The sequence below is a fragment of the Nothobranchius furzeri genome, chromosome 13 (assembly GCF_043380555.1).
Source record: "Nothobranchius furzeri strain GRZ-AD chromosome 13, NfurGRZ-RIMD1, whole genome shotgun sequence".
NCBI lineage: Eukaryota > Metazoa > Chordata > Actinopteri > Cyprinodontiformes > Nothobranchiidae > Nothobranchius > Nothobranchius furzeri.
In genome coordinates this window covers 6,173,179-6,191,425 of record NC_091753.1, presented here as the reverse complement: position 1 = coordinate 6,191,425, position 18,247 = coordinate 6,173,179, and positions in this window count along the sequence as shown.

Sequence of the window (18,247 nt, the reverse complement as noted above, 5' to 3'; positions counted from 1 at the left end):
TGGACCTTGTTTTCACACAAATTGACCCAGAATCATGTGAAATTGTGCTTAGTGCAGCATAATTCTGGGTGCCATTTAAGAACCATAAGTGCTAATGACTCCATTCCTTTTTGTGGTTGTAGGGGCTGTTGATTGGAGTACACTAAAATAAACCTGATCTCTCTAGGACATTCAGAAGCCAAGTTATAAGCCCACAAATGTGTAACTGGACTACTTCTTTAAATTGACACCAGATCCGGTGACCTTTGGGACATGGTTTGACCCCCTTAGGAAAGCGCTATCATCATGAAACGTTCAGATCACTTACAACTCAATAGATTCTAGCTTCCAGTAACGTTTCAGTCTGATTGGACCTTGTTTTCACACAAATGAACCCAGAATGATGTGAAATTGTGCTTCGTGCAAAATAATTCTGGGTGCCATTTACAAACCATAAGTGCTAATGACTCCATTCCTTTTTGTGGTTGTAGGGGCTGTTGATTGGAGTACACTAAAACAAACCTAACCTCTCTAGGACATTCAGAAGCCAAGTTATAAGCCCACAAAGGTGTAACTGGACTACTTCTTTAAAGTGACAATTGGCCCGGTGACCTTTGGGACATGGTTTGACCCCCTATAGGAATGTGCGATCATCTTGAAACGTTCAGATCACTTACAACTCAATAGATTCTACCTTCTTGTAGCGTTTCAGCCGGATTGGACCTTGTTTTCACACAAATTGACCCAGAATGATGTGAAATTGTGCTTCGTGCAACATAATTCTGGGTGCCATTTAAAAACCATAAGTGCTAATGACTCCATTCCTTTTTGTGGTTGTAGGGGCTGTTGATTGGAGTACACTAAAATAAACCTGATCTCTCTAGGACATTCAGAAGCCAAGTTATAAGCCCACAAATGTGTAACTGGACTACTTCTTTAAATTGACACCAGATCCGGTGACCTTTGGGACATGGTTTGACCCCCTTAGGAAAGTGCTATCATCATGAAACATTCAGATCACTTACAACTCAATAGATTCTACTTTCCTGTAACGTTTCAGCCTGATTGGACCTTGTTTTCACACAAATGAACCCAGAATGATGTGAAATTGTGCTTCGTGCAACATCATTCTGGGTGCCATTTACAAACCATAAGTGCTAATGACTCCATTCCTTTTTGTGGTTGTAGGAGCTGTTGATTGGAGTACACTAAAACAAACCTGACCTCTCTAGGACATTCAGAAGCCAAGTTATAATCCCACAAAGGTGTAACTGGACAACTTCTTTAAAGTGACACCAGGCCCGGTGACCTTTGGGACATGGTTTTACCCCCTATAAGAATGTGCGATCATCTTGAAACCTTCAGATCACTTACAACTCAATAGATTCTACCTTCTTGTAGCGTTTCAGCCTGATTGGACCTTGTTTTCACACAAATGGACCCAGAATGATGTGAAATTGTGCTTCGTGCAACATAATTCTGGGTGCCATTTACAAACCATAAGTGCTAATGACTCCATTCCTTTTTGTGGTTGTAGGGGCTGTTGATTGGAGTACATTAAAACAAACCTGATCTCTCTAGGACATTCAGAAGTCAAGTTATAAGCCCACAAATGTGTAACCGGACTACTACTTTAAATTGACACCAGATCCGGTGACCTTTGGGACATGGTTTGACCCCCTTAGGAAAGTGCTATCATCATGAAACATTCAGATCACTTACAACTCAATAGATTCTACCTTCCTGTAACGTTTCAGCCTGATTGGACCTTGTTTTCACACAAATGAACCCAGAATGATGTGAAATTGTGCTTCGTGCAACATAATTCTGTGTGCCATTTACAAACCATAAGTGCTAATGACTCCATTCCTTTTTGTGGTTGTAGGGGCTGTTGATTGGAGAACACTAAAACAAACCTAACCTCAGTAGGACATTCAGAAGCCAAGTTATAAGTCCACAAATGTGTAACTGGACTACTTCTTTAAAGTGACACCAGGCCCGGTGACCTTTGGGACATGGTTTTACCCCCTATAGGAATGAGCGATCATCTTGAAACGTTCAGATCACTTACAACTCAATAGATTCTACCTTCTTGTAGCGTTTCAGCCTGATTGGACCTTGTTTTCACACAAATGGACCCAGAATGATGTGAAATTGTTCTTCCTGCAACATAATTCTGGGTGCCATTTACAAACCTTAAGTGCTAATGACTCCATTCCTTTTTGTGGTTGTAGGGGCTGTTGATTGGAGTACACTAAAACAAACCTGATCTCTCTAGGACATTCAGAAGCCAAGTTATAAGCCCACAAATGTGTAACTGGACTACTTCTTTAAATTGACACCAGATCCGGTGACTTTTGGGACATGGTTTGACCCCCTTAGGAAAGTGCTATCATCATGAAACGTTCAGATCACTTGCAACTCAATAGATTCTACCTTCCTGTAACGTTTCAGCCTGATTGGACCTTGTTTTCACACAAATGAACCCAGAATGATGTGAAATTGTGCTTCGTGCAACATAATTCTGGGTGCCATTTACAAACCATAAGTGCTAATATCTCCATTCCTTTTTGTAGTTGTAGGGGCTGTTGATTGGAGTACATTAAAACAAACCTGATCTCTCTAGGTCATTCAGAAGCCAAGTTATAAGCCCACAAATGTGTAACTGGACTGCTTCTTTAAATTGACACCAGATCCGGTGACCTTTGGGACATGGTTTGACCCCCTTAGGAAAGTGCTATCATCATGAAACGTTCAGATAACTTACAACTCAATAGATTCTACCTTCCTGTAACGTTTCAGTCCTGATTGGACCTTGTTTTCACACAAATGAACCCAGAATGATGTGAAATTGTGCTTCGTGCAACATAATTCTGGGTGCCATTTACAAACCATAAGTGCTAATGACTCCATTTCCCCAAACAAAGCTATTCAGTCCAACATGGCCGGCGAAGAGCTAGAATTCCTCTCACTGATCGGACTTATGTTAAGCGTAATCCTGCGCACACGAAAACGCATTAGAGACCTGGATGATGAAGCTCAATTGGTAATAAAGGAATCACGGGAGTAGTGTGAAACGCTCCATCGCGCGTGTAGGAGACGGTACCGTAGGAGGCGAGCTGCCATGGTTCGCCGCATGCTTCAGGAGACCGCGACCCGGCGTATATGGAAACATTCACGACCAAGTGGCGAAGTTTTCTGGTCAAACGCGTTGAAAAACTTTGGAGATGAGGAGTGGTATCAACATTTTCGAATGTCTCGCAGGACCTTCAACTACCTGTTAAGCTTGGTTAGGCCTGTTTTGGCACGGAAAACTACAAACAGGCGCAGGCCTTACGAACCTTCCCTCAGGCTAGCCGTTGTTATCTGGTGGTATGCCACACTGAGCGAATACAGAACCATAAGCTGCCTGTTTGGTGTTGGTATATCCACTGTCTGTGTTTTTTTGCGAGAGGTGACAAGTGCTCTGAAGGACTGTTTGCTAGAATGTTTCATTTCATTACCAAAGCTGGACCAGCTACAGGTCACAATGGATGGATTTGCTGCAAGCGGCTACCCAATGTGTGGTGGAGCTATAGATGGAAGCCACATTCCAATCATTGCTCCGAAGGACGATCCAGCTTCATATCACAACAGAAAAGGCTGGCATTCCATTGTTCTGCAGGCTGTTGTTGACCACCGTTTCTAGTAAGACTGGTTTTGTGAGAGCATGAATTTCTATGTTGTTGTCAAGAGCAAATTTACATTTTATGCATCCCTTTGTTGTTTGGGGCTGTTATGTTGCAGCACTAACGAAATGCATTGTTCAGTTTCACAGATGTTTATGTTGGTTGGCCTGGTCGAACGCATGACGCCAGAGTACTCAGCAACTCTACCATCTTCATCAAAGCCGAACAACAAGATGGCTACCTGTTCCCCCGTGAGGTATGCCTTAACATCTAAATCTGCGCGCGCACACACACACACACACACACCCCTACACCTCTAATCTTGGTTTTCTGTCCTTCTAGATGTCCAGAGACATCAATGGTGTAGAGGTTCCCGTTCATCTGATTGGGGATGCGGCATATCCACTGAAGAAGTGGCTGATGAAGGGGTTCACACAACACCATCGTCTGACGCCTGAACAAAGCACCTTCAACTATTGTTTAAGCTCTGCTCGGATGGTTGTTGAAAATGCATTTGGGCGGCTTAAGGGCCACTGGAAGTGTCTGGCCAAGCCTTGTGATGTGGACATTCACATTATGCCGGACATTGTGATTGCTTGTTGCATTCTTCACAATGTCTGCGAGATCAACAAAGACAATTACCTTGCTGAATGGAATACTGATGCAACTGAACTACCTGAACCTAATGCAGAAGCTGTGTATGCCCCTCCAGTTGGAGGGGCACAGCAAATTCGAGGGGCAATCATGTCAGTACTTTAACTGCATTTCAAATTGATTGTGCGTCTTGTCCAAAACTGCGTTGTACATTTTGGGACTGTAACTATGTCTGCTTCCCCTAATTAAAAAGAAAAGTTTTAACAGTGTTAACCATTCTTCACATAGATGAGAATGTATTCATAGTTTCACCCAAAAAGGTTTTTATTTGCCAAGCAAAAAAAGTAAAATAGACACTGCAAACAGAGGTATAAGTTGTGTTGTGCAAAATCTGTCATTTCAAGTAAAAGACATTTAATTAAAATGTGCAAAACTTGTCCAAAAAAATTAAACTCAATACCCCCCCCCCCCCCCCCCCCCAATTTAATCGAGACTAAAGGTTTGCCATGAAAGGCTTGTATAAAAAAAACACAAAAAACAACTTATTTTAGTAGATTGTATAAATGGCAAAAGTTTAAATAAAGTGTAACAAATAAAAACTGAAAATTAATACTGAAATGAAACTGTCTACAGATGGAGAATGTGGGGTGCAGCAGTCTGCACTGATGGAGCTCTGCAGGTCAGAATGTTACATCAGCCAGTGAAGGTGGAGGGACAATGAACTACAAATTGTGGTAGTTTGGACCCGGCATCCATTCCTGCTGTGGCTGAGTCAACCTGTTAACAAGTTGACGCATCAAAGATGTTATATCCTGGAATGTAGCCACTTCTTGTCGCCTGACCGCTAAGTATTCACGCATATATTGCTGTTCAAACTCCCTCTGCTCCTGCATTAATTCTCTGTCACGCTGATGGCTTCTCTCATCCATGCGTTCCAAAGCCTCGCTCCATTCTGTGTAGGAAGACTTGTCTCTCTTCCTCTTTCTTTGCCTTGGAGTGCTGGATGCCGCCTGCGATGGGGTGCTGCATGATGGCCCTATTGAAAAAGGCAGACATTAGTGTCACATATATGCTGTAGTGTTTCAATGTATTTTGTGCAGTGGGGTGATTATCTGAATATGGTGCACTACAGGTTTACCACAAAGACAAACATTTAAACTCAACTCAGATATAGTAACAAAATACATGTTCAAAATGGGACACGTAATGTATGTCCTCCATTTTTTGGTGAGTTTTCCAATAACTGTAACCCCCAATTTGCACGTAATTCAAACACGTCACCCAGCGCTTTTCTCATCACGTGCTCAGTTGGAGCAGTTTAGATACCAGAAGTTAAAAGCCTGCTGTTTAGGTCGCAGTTGTCTGCAATTAACGTTTTTATAGCTATAAGCTGTACATCTGCACACCCAGTCTTACAACAGCATCTGCTTGCTAACGTGAATATTTACCTGCTATGGAAGAGCAGTCACTGTCCGACGCGACTTGGGGCCTGTGGTTCTCGCTGCCGTCCGTTGCGTCTTCTTGGGCCCTCTCAAGGGAGCTGCAGCTGGCCTCAGAGCAGTCCTCTGGTCGGTTGGAAGCCGCCACCATGCTTCCACACACCACAAAAGGGTTTGTGGTTTTTTGAGCACCCCATATAGCTTCACGTAAGTCGAAGTAGCCCCACTCCATCCGGTCGTTACCACTTCTCCTATTGTGGTCACATACCTCGTGGTATCGACGCTTTAAGGCCTTGAGCTTCGATATGGCCTGTTGTTTGCTCCGGTGCGTTCCCAGATCACGCAACTTCGTTATTAGGCGGTCGTAGGTGACAGAGTCTCGCGCTGTACCTTGAATACTTTTCATAATGACCATGTCTCCCCTCGCCGTGAGTAGGTCTCGAATCTCTGAATCTGTCCACTTGGTCGACATGTTGGAGATGCTGTTCAGATGTTCGCCTTCTTTCCTCTGTGTGTTTGTGCTCAGGACTCGGGACATCATGTGGTATACCTTCCCGGTCACGTGACATATACGTTATCTAGGTGCGCACAGCGTCGCCCGGTCCCCTCCTCCCCCCTCCCCCTTGTCCGGAAATTTATCTCACGAGTCTGAAAGCAGCCACCCTGTCCGTAACAAGTCCGGACCTGTTACTAGGGGCTTCGTCCGGAGAAATTCCGGAGCACGTTATCCGGATGTTTGTTGCACGAAGCACAATTTCACATCATTCTGGGTTCATTTGTGTGAAAACAAGGTCCAATCAGGCTGAAACGTTACAGGAAGGTAGAATCTATTTAGTTGTAAGTGATCTGAACATTTCATGATGATAGCACTTTCCTAAGGGGGTCAAGCCATGTCGCAAAGGTCACCGGATCAGTTGTCAATTTAAAGAAGTAGTCCAGTTACACATTTGTGGGCTTATAACTTGGCTTCTGAATGTCCAAGAGATATCAGGTTTGTTTTAATGTACTCCAATCAACAGCCCCTACAACCACAAAAAGGAATGGAGTCATTAGCACTTATGGTATGTAAATGGCACCCAGAATTATGTTGCACGAAGCACAATTTCACATCATTCTGGGTTCATTTGTGTGAAAACAAGGTCCAATCAGGCTGAAATGTTACAGGAAGGTAGAATGTATTGAGTTGTAAGTGATCTGAACGTTTCATGATGATAGCACTTTCCTAAGGGGGTCACACCATGTCCCAAAGGTCACCGGATCTGGTGTCAATTTAAAGAAGTAGTCCAGTTACACATTTGTGGGCTTATAACTTGGTTTCTGAATGTCCTAGAGAGATCAGGTTTGTTTTAATGTACTCCAATCAAGAGCCCCTACAAACACAAAAGGGAATGGAGTCATTAGCACTTATGGTTTGTAAATGGCACCCAGAATTATGTTGCACGATGCACAATTTCACATCATTCTGGGTCCATTTGTGTGAAAACAAGGTCCAATCAGGCTGAAACGCTACAAGAAGGTAGAATCTATTGAGTTGTAAGTGATCTGAACGTTTCAAGATGATCGCACATTCCTATAGGGGGTAAAACCATTTCCCAAAGGTCCCCGGGCCTGGTGTCACTTTAAAGAAGTAGTCCAGTTACACCTTTGTGGGCTTATAACTTGGCTTCTGAATGTCCTAGAGAGGTTAGGTTTGTTTTAGTGTACTCCAATCAAAGCCCCTACAACCACAAAAAGGAATGGAGTCATTAGCACTTATGGTTTGTAAATGGCACCCAGAATTATGTTGCACGAAGCACAATTTCACATCATTCTGGGTTCATTTGTGTGAAAACAAGGTCCAATCAGGCTGAAACGTTACAGGAAGGTAGAATCTATTGAGTTGTAAGTTATCTGAACGTTTCATGATGATAGCACTTTCCTAAGGGGGTCAAACCATGTCCCAAAGGTCACCGGATCTGGTGTCAATTTAAAGAAGCAGTCCAGTTACACATTTGTGGGCTTATAACTTGGCTTCTGAATGACCTAGAGAGATCAGGTTTGTTTTAATGTACTCCAATCAACAGCCCCTACAACCACAAAAAGGAATGGAGATATTAGCACTTATGGTTTGTAAATGGCACCCAGAATTATGTTGCACGAAGCACAATTTCACATCATTCTGGGTTCATTTGTGTGAAAACAAGGTCCAATCAGGCTGAAACGTTACAGGAAGGTAGAATCTATTGAGTTGCAAGTGATCTGAACGTTTCATGATGATAGCACTTTCCTAAGGGGGTCAAACCATGTCCCAAAAGTCACCGGATCTGGTGTCAATTTAAAGAAGTAGTCCAGTTACACATTTGTGGGCTTATAACTTGGCTTCTGAATGTCCTAGAGAGATCAGGTTTGTTTTAGTGTACTCCAATCAACAGCCCCTACAACCACAAAAAGGAATGGAGTCATTAGCACTTATGGTTTGTAAATGGCACCCAGAATTATGTTGCACGAAGCACAATTTCACATCATTCTGGGTCCATTTGTGTGAAAACAAGGTCCAATCAGGCTGAAACGCTACAAGAAGGTAGAATCTATTGAGTTGTAAGTGATCTGAACATTTCAAGATGATCGCACATTCCTATAGGGGGTAAAACCATGTCCCAAAGGTCACCGGGCATGGTGTCACTTTAAAGTAGTAGTCCAGTTACACCTTTTGGGCTTATAACTTGGCTTCTGAATGTCCTAGAGAGGTTAGTTTGTTTTAGTGTACTCCAATCAACAGCCCCTAAAACAACAAAAAGGAATGGAGTCATTAGCACTTATGGTTTGTAAATGGCACCCAGAATTATGTTGCACGAAGCACAATTTCACATCATTCTGGGTTCATTTGTGTGGAAACAAGGTCCAATCAGGCTGAAACGTTACAGGAAGGTAGAATCTATTGAGTTGTAAGTGATCTGAACGTTTCATGATGAGAGCACTTTCCTAAGGGGGTCAAACCATGTCCCAAAGGTCACCGGATCTGGTGTCAATTTAAAGAAGTAGTCCAGTTACTCATTTGTGGGCTTATAACTTGGCTTCTGAATGTCCTAGAGAGATCAGGTTTGTTTTAGTGTACTCCAATCAACAGCCCCTACAACCACAAAAAGGAATGGAGTCATTAGCACTTAAGGTTTGTAAATGACACCCAGAATTATGTTGCAGGAAGAACAATTTCACATCATTCTGGGTCCATTTGTCTGAAAACAAGGTCCAATCAGGCTGAAACGCTACAAGAAGGTAGAATCTATTGAGTTGTAAGTGATCTGAACGTTTCAAGATGATCGCTCATTCCTATAGGGGGTAAAACCATGTCCCAAAGGTCACCGGGCCTGGTGTCACTTTAAAGAAGTAGTCCAGTTACACCTTTGTGGGCTTATAACTTGGCTTCTGAATATCCTAGAGAGGTTAGGTTTGTTTTAGTTCTCCAATCAACAGCCCCTACAACCACAAAAAGGAATGGAGTCATTAGCACTTATGGTTTGTAAATGGCACCCAGAATTATGTTGCACGAAGCACAATTTCACATCATTCTGGGTTCATTTGTGTGAAAACAAGGTCCAATCAGGCTGAAACGTTACAGGAAGGTAGAATCTATTGAGTTGTAAGTGATCTGAATGTTTCATGATGATAGCACTTTCCTAAGGGGGTCAAACCATGTCCCAAAGGTCACCGGATCTGGTGTCAATTTAAAGTAGTAGTCCAGTTACACATTTGTGGGCTTATAACTTGACTTCTGAATGTCCTAGAGAGATCAGGTTTGTTTTAATGTACTCCAATCAACAGCCCCTACAACCACAAAAAGGAATGGAGTCATTAGCACTTATGGTTTGTAAATGGCACCCAGAATTATGTTGCACGAAGCACAATTTCACATCATTCTGGGTCCATTTGTGTGAAAACAAGGTCCAATCAGGCTGAAACGCTACAAGAAGGTAGAATCTATTGAGTTGTAAGTGATCTGAAGGTTTCAAGATGATCGCACATTCTTATAGGGGGTCAAACCATGTCCCAAAGGTCACCGGGCCTGGTGTCACTTTAAAGAAGTTGTCCAGTTACACCTTTGTGGGCTTATAACTTGGCTTCTGAATGTCCTAGAGAGATCAGGTTTGTTTTAGTGTACTCCAATCAACAGCCCCTACAACCACAAAAGGAATGGAGTCATTAGCACTTATGGTTTGTAAATGGCACCCAGAATTATGTTGCACGAAGCACAATTTCACATCATTCTGGGTTCATTTGTGTGAAAACAAGGTCCAATCAGGCTGAAACGTTACAGGAAAGTAGAATCTATTGAGTTGTAAGTGATATGAATGTTTCATGATGATAGCACTTTCCTAAGGGGGTCAAACCATGTCCCAAAGGTCACCGGATCTGGTGTCAATTTAAAGAAGTAGTCCAGTTACACATTTGTGGGCTTATAACTTGGCTTCTGAATGTCCTAGAGAGATCAGGTTTGTTTTAGTGTACTCCAATCAACAGCCCCTACAACCACAAAAAGGAATGGAGTCATTATCACTTAAGGTTTGTAAATGGCACCCAGAATTATGTTGCACGAAGCACAATTTAACATCATTCTGGGTCCATTTGTGTGAAAACAAGGGCCAATCAGGCTGAAACGTTACAGGAAGGTAGAATCTATTGAGGTGTAAGTTATCTGAACGTTTCATGATGATAGCACTTTCCTAAGGGGGTCAAACCATGTCCCAAAGGTCACCGGATCTGGTGTCAATTTAAAGAAGCAGTCCAGTTACACATTTGTGGGCTTATAACTTGGCTTCTGAATGACCTAGAGAGATCAGGTTTGTTTTAATGTACTCCAATCAACAGCCCCTACAACCACAAAAAGGAATGGAGATATTAGCACTTATGGTTTGTAAATGGCACCCAGAATTATGTTGCACGAAGCACAATTTCACATCATTCTGGGTTCATTTGTGTGAAAACAAGGTCCAATCAGGCTGAAACGTTACAGGAAGGTAGAATCTATTGAGTTGCAAGTGATCTGAACGTTTAATGATGATAGCACTTTCCTAAGGGGGTCAAACCATGTCCCAAAAGTCACCGGATCTGGTGTCAATTTAAAGAAGTAGTCCAGTTACACATTTGTGGGCTTATAACTTGGCTTCTGAATGTCCTAGAGAGATCAGGTTTGTTTTAGTGTACTCCAATCAACAGCCCCTACAACCACAAAAAGGAATGGAGTCATTAGCACTTATGGTTTGTAAATGGCACCCAGAATTATGTTGCACGAAGCACAATTTCACATCATTCTGGGTTCATTTGTGTGAAAACAAGGTCCAATCAGGCTGAAACGCTACAAGAAGGTAGAATCTATTGAGTTGTAAGTGATCTGAACATTTCAAGATGATCGCACATTCCTATAGGGGGTAAAACCATGTCCCAAAGGTCACCGGGCCTGGTGTCACTTTAAAGTAGTAGTCCAGTTACACCTTTTGGGCTTATAACTTGGCTTCTGAATGTCCTAGAGAGGTTAGTTTGTTTTAGTGTACTCCAATCAACAGCCCCTAAAACCACAAAAAGGAATGGAGTCATTAGCACTTATGGTTTGTAAATGGCACCCAGAATTATGTTGCACGAAGCACAATTTCACATCATTCTGGGTTCATTTGTGTGGAAACAAGGTCCAATCAGGCTGAAACGTTACAGGAAGGTAGAATCTATTGAGTTGTAAGTGATCTGAACGTTTCATGATGAGAGCACTTTCCTAAGGGGGTCAAACCATGTCCCAAAGGTCACCGGATCTGGTGTCAATTTAAAGAAGTAGTCCAGTTACACATTTGTGGGCTTATAACTTGGCTTCTGAATGTCCTAGAGAGATCAGGTTTGTTTTAGTGTACTCCAATCAACAGCCCCTACAACCACAAAAAGGAATGGAGTCATTAGCACTTAAGGTTTGTAAATGACACCCAGAATTATGTTGCAGGAAGAACAATTTCACATCATTCTGGGTCCATTTGTGTGAAAACAAGGTCCAATCAGGCTGAAACGCTACAAGAAGGTAGAATCTATTGAGTTGTAAGTGATCTGAATGTTTCATGATGATAGCACTTTCCTAAGGGGGTCAAACCATGTCCCAAAGGTCACCGGATCTGGTGTCAATTTAAAGTAGTAGTCCAGTTACACATTTGTGGGCTTATAACTTGACTTCTGAATGTCCTAGAGAGATCAGGTTTGTTTTAATGTACTCCAATCAACAGCCCCTACAACCACAAAAAGGAATGGAGTCATTAGCACTTAAGGTTTGTAAATGACACCCAGAATTATGTTGCAGGAAGAACAATTTCACATCATTCTGGGTCCATTTGTGTGAAAACAAGGTCCAATCAGGCTGAAACGCTACAAGAAGGTAGAATCTATTGAGTTGTAAGTGATCTGAACGTTTCAAGATGATCGCTCATTCCTATAGGGGGTAAAACCATGTCCCAAAGGTCACCGGGCCTGGTGTCACTTTAAAGAAGTAGTCCAGTTACACCTTTGTGGGCTTATAACTTGGCTTCTGAATGTCCTAGAGAGGTTAGGTTTGTTTTAGTGTTCTCCAATCAACAGCCCCTACAACCACAAAAAGGAATGGAGTCATTAGCACTTATGGTTTGTAAATGGCACCCAGAATTATGTTGCACGAAGCCCAATTTCACATCATTCTGGGTTCATTTGTGTGAAAACAAGGTCCAATCAGGCTGAAACGTTACAGGAAGGTAGAATCTATTGAGTTGTAAGTGATCTGAACGTTTCATGATGATAGCACTTTCCTAAGGGGGTCAAACCATGTCCCAAAGGTCACCGGATCTGGTGTCAATTTAAAGTAGTAGTCCAGTTACACATTTGTGGGCTTATAACTTGACTTCTGAATGTCCTAGAGAGATCAGGTTTGTTTTAATGTACTCCAATCAACAGCCCCTACAACCACAAAGAGGAATGGAGTCATTAGCACTTATGGTTTGTAAATGGCACCCAGAATTATGTTGCACGATGCACAATTTCACATCATTCTGGGTCCATTTGTGTGAAAACAAGGTCCAATCAGGCTGAAACGCTACAAGAAGGTAGAATCTATTGAGTTGTAAGTGATCTGAAGGTTTCAAGATGATCGCACATTCTTATAGGGGGTAAAACCATGTCCCAAAGGTCACCGGGCCTGGTGTCACTTTAAAGAAGTTGTCCAGTTACACCTTTGTGGGCTTATAACTTGGCTTCTGAATGTCCTAGAGAGATCAGGTTTGTTTTAGTGTACTCCAATCAACAGCCCCTACAACCACAAAAAGGAATGGAGTCATTAGCACTTATGGTTTGTAAATGGCACCCAGAATTATGTTGCACGAAGCACAATTTCACATCATTCTGGGTTCATTTGTGTGAAAACAAGGTCCAATCAGGCTGAAACGTTACAGGAAAGTAGAATCTATTGAGTTGTAAGTGATATGAATGTTTCATGATGATAGCACTTTCCTAAGGGGGTCAAACCATGTCCCAAAGGTCACCGGATCTGGTGTCAATTTAAAGAAGTAGTCCAGTTACACATTTGTGGGCTTATAACTTGGCTTCTGAATGTCCTAGAGAGATCAGGTTTGTTTTAGTGTACTCCAATCAACAGCCCCTACAACCACAAAAAGGAATGGAGTCATTATCACTTAAGGTTTGTAAATGGCACCCAGAATTATGTTGCACGAAGCACAATTTAACATCATTCTGGGTCCATTTGTGTGAAAACAAGGTCCAATCAGGCTGAAACGTTACAGGAAGGTAGAATCTATTGAGTTTTAAGTTATCTGAACGTTTCATGATGATAGCACTTTCCTAAGGGGGTCAAACCATGTCCCAAAGGTCACCGGATCTGGTGTCAATTTAAAGAAGCAGTCCAGTTACACATTTGTGGGCTTATAACTTGGCTTCTGAATGACCTAGAGAGATCAGGTTTGTTTTAATGTACTCCAATCAACAGCCCCTATAACCACAAAAAGGAATGGAGATATTAGCACTCATGGTTTGTAAATGGCACCCAGAATTATGTTGCACGAAGCACAATTTCACATCATTCTGGGTTCATTTGTGTGAAAACAAGGTCCAATCAGGCTGAAACGTTACAGGAAGGTAGAATCTATTGAGTTGCAAGTGATCTGAACTTTTCATGATGATCGCACTTTCCTAAGGGGGTCAAACCATGTCCCAAAAGTCACCGGATCTGGTGTCAATTTAAAGAAGTAGTCCAGTTACACATTTGTGGGCTTATAACTTGGCTTCTGAATGTCCTAGAGAGATCAGGTTAGTTTTAGTGTACTCCAATCAACAGCCCCTACAACCACAAAAAGGAATGGAGTCATTAGCACTTATGGTTTGTAAATGGCACCCAGAATTATGTTGCACGAAGCACAATTTCACATCATTCTGGGTCCATTTGTGTGAAACCAAGGTCCAATCAGGCTGAAACGCTACAAGAAGGTAGAATCTATTGAGTTGTAAGTGATCTGAACATTTCAAGATGATCGCACATTCCTATAGGGGGTAAAACCATGTCCCAAAGGTCACCGGGCCTGGTGTCACTTTAAAGTAGTAGTCCAGTTACACCTTTTGGGCTTATAACTTGGCTTCTGAATGTCCTAGAGAGGTTAGTTTGTTTTAGTGTACTCCAATCAACAGCCCCTAAAACCACAAAAAGGAATGGAGTCATTAGCACTTATGGTTTGTAAATGGCACCCAGAATTATGTTGCACGAAGCACAATTTCACATCATTCTGGGTTCATTTGTGTGGAAACAAGGTCCAATCAGGCTGAAACGTTACAGGAAGGTAGAATCTATTGAGTTGTAAGTGATCTGAACGTTTCATGATGAGAGCACTTTCCTAAGGGGGTCAAACCATGTCCCAAAGGTCACCGGATCTGGTGTCAATTTAAAGAAGTAGTCCAGTTACACATTTGTGGGCTTATAACTTGGCTTCTGAATGTCCTAGAGAGATCAGGTTTGTTTTAGTGTACTCCAATCAACAGCCCCTACAACCACAAAAAGGAATGGAGTCATTAGCACTTAAGGTTTGTAAATGACACCCAGAATTATGTTGCAGGAAGAACAATTTCACATCATTCTGGGTCCATTTGTGTGAAAACAAGGTCCAATCAGGCTGAAACGCTACAAGAAGGTAGAATCTATTGAGTTGTAAGCGATCTGAACGTTTCAAGATGATCGCTCAGTCCTATAGGGGGTAAAACCATGTCCCAAAGGTCACCGGGCCTGGTGTCACTTTAAAGAAGTAGTCCAGTTACACCTTTGTGGGCTTATAACTTGGCTTCTGAATGTCCTAGAGAGGTTAGGTTTGTTTTAGTGTTCTCCAATCAACAGCCCCTACAACCACAAAAAGGAATGGAGTCATTAGCACTTATGGTTTGTAAATGGCACCCAGAATTATGTTGCACGAAGCACAATTTCACATCATTCTGGGTTCATTTGTGTGAAAACAAGGTCCAATCAGGCAGAAACGTTACAGGAAGGTAGAATCTATTGAGTTGTAAGTGATCTGAATGTTTCATGATGATAGCACTTTCCTAAGGGGGTCAAACCATGTCCCAAAGGTCACCGGATCTGGTGTCAATTTAAAGTAGTAGTCCAGTTACACATTTGTGGGCTTATAACTTGACTTCTGAATGTCCTAGAGAGATCAGGTTTGTTTTAATGTACTCCAATCAACAGCCCCTACAACCACAAAAAGGAATGGAGTCATTAGCACTTATGGTTTGTAAATGGCACCCAGAATTATGTTGCACATAGCACAATTTCACATCATTCTGGGTCCATTTGTGTGAAAACAAGGTCCAATCAGGCTGAAACGCTACAAGAAGGTAGAATCTATTGAGTTGTAAGTGATCTGAAGGTTTCAAGATGATTGCACATTCTTATAGGGGGTAAAACCATGTCCCAAAGGTCACCGGGCCTGGTGTCACTTTAAAGAAGTTGTCCAGTTACACCTTTGTGGGCTTATAACTTGGCTTCTGAATGTCCTAGAGAGATCAGGTTTGTTTTAGTGTACTCCAATCAACAGCCCCTACAACCACAAAAAGGAATGGAGTCATTAGCACTTATGGTTTGTAAATGGCACCCAGAATTATGTTGCACGAAGCACAATTTCACATCATTCTGGGTTCATTTGTGTGAAAACAAGGTCCAATCAGGCTGAAACGTTACAGGAAAGTAGAATCTATTGAGTTGTAAGTGAAATGAAAGTTTCATGATGATAGCACTTTCCTAAGGGGGTCAAACCATGTCCCAAAGGTCACCGGATCTGGTGTCAATTTAAAGAAGTAGTCCAGTTACACATTTGTGGGCTTATAACTTGGCTTCTGAATGTCCTAGAGAGATCAGGTTTATTTTAGTGTACTCCAATCAACAGCCCCTACAACCACAAAAAGGAATGGAGTCATTAGCACTTATGGTTTTTAAATGGCACCCAGAATTATGTTGCACAAAGCACAATTTCACATCATTCTGGGTCCATTTGTGTGAAAACAAGGTCCAATCAGGCTGAAACGTTACAGGAAGGTAGAATCTATTGAGTTGTAAGTGATCTGAACGTTTCATGATGATAGCACTTTCCTAAGGGGGTCAAACCATCTCCCAAAGGTCACTGGACCTGGTGTCAATTTAAAGAAGTAGTCCAGTTACACATTTGTGGGCTTATAACTTGGCTTCTGAATGTCCTAGAGAGATCAGGTTTGTTTTAATGTACTCCAATAAACAGCCCCTACAACCACAAAAATGAATGGAGTCATTAGCACTTATGGTTTGTAAGTGGCACCCAGAATTATGTTGCACGAAGCACAATTTCACATCATTCTGGGTCAATTTGTGTGAAAACAAGGTCCAATCCGGCTGAAACGCTACAATAAGGTAGAATCTATTGAGTTGTAAGTGATCTGAACGTTTCAAGATGATCGCACATTCCTATAGGGGGTCAAACCATGTCCCAAAGGTCACCGGGCCAAGTGTCACTTTAAAGAAGTAGTCCAGTTACATCTTTGTGTGTGGGCTTATAACTTGGCTTCTGAATGTCCTAGAGAGATCAGGTTTGTTTTAATGTACTCCAATCAACAGCCCCTAGAACCACAAAAAGGAATGGAGACATTAGCACTTATTGTTTTTAAATGGCACCCAGAATTATGTTGCACGAAGCACAATTTCACATCATTCTGGGTTCATTTGTGTGAAAACAAGGTCCAATCAGGCTGAAACGTTACAGGAAGGTAGAATCTATTGTTGTAAGTGATCTGAACGTTTCATGATGATAGCACTTTCCTAAGGGGGTCAAACCATGTCCCAAAGGTCACCGGATCTGGTGTCTAAAGAAGTAGTCCAGTTACAAATTTGTGGGCTTATAACTTGGCTTCTGAATGTCCTAGAGAGATCAGGTTTGTTTTAGTATACTCCAATCAACAGCCCCTACAACCACAAAAAGGAATGGAGTCATTAGACTTATGGTTTTTAAATGGCACCCAGAATTATGTTGCACGAAGCACAATTTCACATCATTCTGGGTTCATTTGTGTGAAAACAAGGTCCAATCAGGCTGAAACGTCACAGGAAGGTAGAATCTATTGCGTTGTAAGTGATCTGAACGTTTCATGATGATAGCACTTTCCTAAGGGGGTCAAACCATGTCCCAAAGGTCACCGGATCTGGTGTCAATTTAAAGAAGTAGTCCAGTTACACATTTGTGGGCTTATAACTTGGCTTCTGAATGTCCTAGAGCGATCAGGTTTGTTTTAGTGTACTCCAATCAACAGCCCCTACAACCACAAAAAGGAATGGAGTCATTAGCACTTATGGTTTTTAAATGGCACCCAGAATTATGTTGCACGAAGCACAATTTCACATCATTCTGGGTTCATTTGTGTGAAAACAAGGTCCAATCAGGCTGAAACGTTACAGGAAGGTAGAATCTATTGAGTTGTAAGTGATCTGAACGTTTCATGATGATAGCACTTTCCTAAGGGGGTCAAACCATGTCCCAAAGGTCACCGGATCTGGTGTCAATTTAAAGAAGTAGTCCAGTTACACATTTGTGGGCTTATAACTTGGCTTCTGAATGTCCTAGAGAGATCAGGTTTGTTTTAGTGTACTCCAATCAACAGCCCCTACAACCACAAAAAGGAATGGAGTCATTAGCACTTATGGTTTGTAAATGGCACCCAGAATTATGTTGCACGAAGCACAATTTCACATCATTCTGGGTCCATTTGTGTGAAAACAAGGTCCAATCAGGCTGAAACATTACAGGAAGGTAGAATCTATTAAAATGTAAGTGATCTGAAGGTTTCATGATGATAGCACTTCCCTAAGGGGGTCAAACCATGTCCCAAAGGTCACCGGATCTGGTGTCTAAAGAAGTAGTCCAGTTACACATTTGTGGGCTTATAACTTGGCTTCTGAATGTCCTGGAGAGGTCAGGTTTGTTTTAATGTACTCCAATCAACAGCCCCTACAACCACAAAAAGGAATGGAGTCATTAGCACTTATGGTTTGTAAATGGCACCCAGAATTATGTT